Here is a 1,625-nt window from a genome sequence, read left to right on the forward strand (position 1 = left end):
TGAAAAGTAGACGTTATATGCTGAATATCTGTTTTATGGTTGATGTTATTAATGGTAGATGTAAATCTGAGTTCCTTCTTAACAGTATCTCATTCAATATACCGTCAAGACCTACTCGTAATTTTGAACTGCTTCGCATTCAGTACTTTCGCACAAACTTTGAAAATAACGATCCTGTTGTGTTGAGTTTAATAAATACTATAAATATTTTGATCTTTCAGAAGATAAATATACTATAAAAAGAAATATTACACTATTATTATATTGTTAAGATACCATTTGTAAATATTGTGGTATAGCATTGTTAGTCTGTAAGGATTACTCCATAGACGAATTATAAAAAAAAAAACATATTCTTTTTTTTTTTTTAGTAATTGCTCAATTATGTGAATAATTATACCTAATGGTACCATCATTTATCCTATTTTATTAAGTCATTCACAGCCAAATGCATTACATTTTGAGAATATCAATTCGAAAATTACCGAGAAGTATTTATTATTGTCGTTACCAGTTAGTCATTATACCTCACCGCAATGTAGTGCAATGTTTAATGACACCTTTACTCCTGGTAATGTAAATTGTAATGAGATGTGGTTACCTAGTTTTTGCTGGGTATGAGCCAAATGGTAAGTATTTCCATTTCCAAGATAATTTCGACTTATTTGGTCAAACAGCAAAATAAAAAATGTTTCGAAAAAGGCAACGAAAATATTGTCCATTTTCGTGTTTCTGTTGATTAAACAACAAGAGTACTTTAAAAGTATGTATGTTCATCAAATTGATTCTGGCAAAAGCTTTAAACTAAAGGGTGATTCTTTTGAGGTTAGGATTTTCATGCATTAGTATTTGACAGATCACGTGGGATTTCAGACATGGTGTCAAAGAGAAAGATGCTCAGTATGCTTTGACATTTCATCATGAATAGACTTACTAACGAGCCACAACGTCGAATTTTCAGTGAATGGGCCCTAGAAAAGTTGGCAGAAAATCCGCTTTTTTATCGACAAATTTTTGTTCAGCGATGAGGCTCATTTCTGGTTGAATGGCTACGTAAATAAGCAAAATTGCCGCATTTGGAGTGAAGAGCAAGCAGAAGCCGTTCAAGAACTGCCCATGCATCCCGAAAAATGCACTGTTTGGTGTGGTTTGTACGCTGGTGGAATCATTGGACCGTATTTTTTCAAAGATGCTGTTGGACGCAACGTTACGGTGAATGGCGATCGCTATCGTTCGATGCTAACAAACTTTTTGTTGCCAAAAATGGAAGAACTGAACTTGGTTGACATGTGGTTTCAACAAGATGGCGCTACATGCCACACAGCTCGCGATTCTATGGCCATTTTGAGGGAAATCTTCGGAGAACAATTCATCTCAAGAAATGGACCGGTAAGTTGGCCACCAAGATCATGCGATTTGACGCCTTTAGACTATTTTTTGTGGGGCTACGTCAAGTCTAAAGTCTACAGAAATAAGCCAGCAACTATTCCAGCTTTGGAAGACAACATTTCCGAAGAAATTCGGGCTATTCCGGCCGAAATGCTCGAAAAAGTTGCCCAAAATTGGACTTTCCGAATGGACCACCTAAGACGCAGCCGCGGTCAACATTTAAATGAAATTATCTT

This window comes from Haematobia irritans, chromosome 5 (assembly GCF_050003625.1).
Source record: "Haematobia irritans isolate KBUSLIRL chromosome 5, ASM5000362v1, whole genome shotgun sequence".
Lineage (NCBI taxonomy): Eukaryota > Metazoa > Arthropoda > Insecta > Diptera > Muscidae > Haematobia > Haematobia irritans.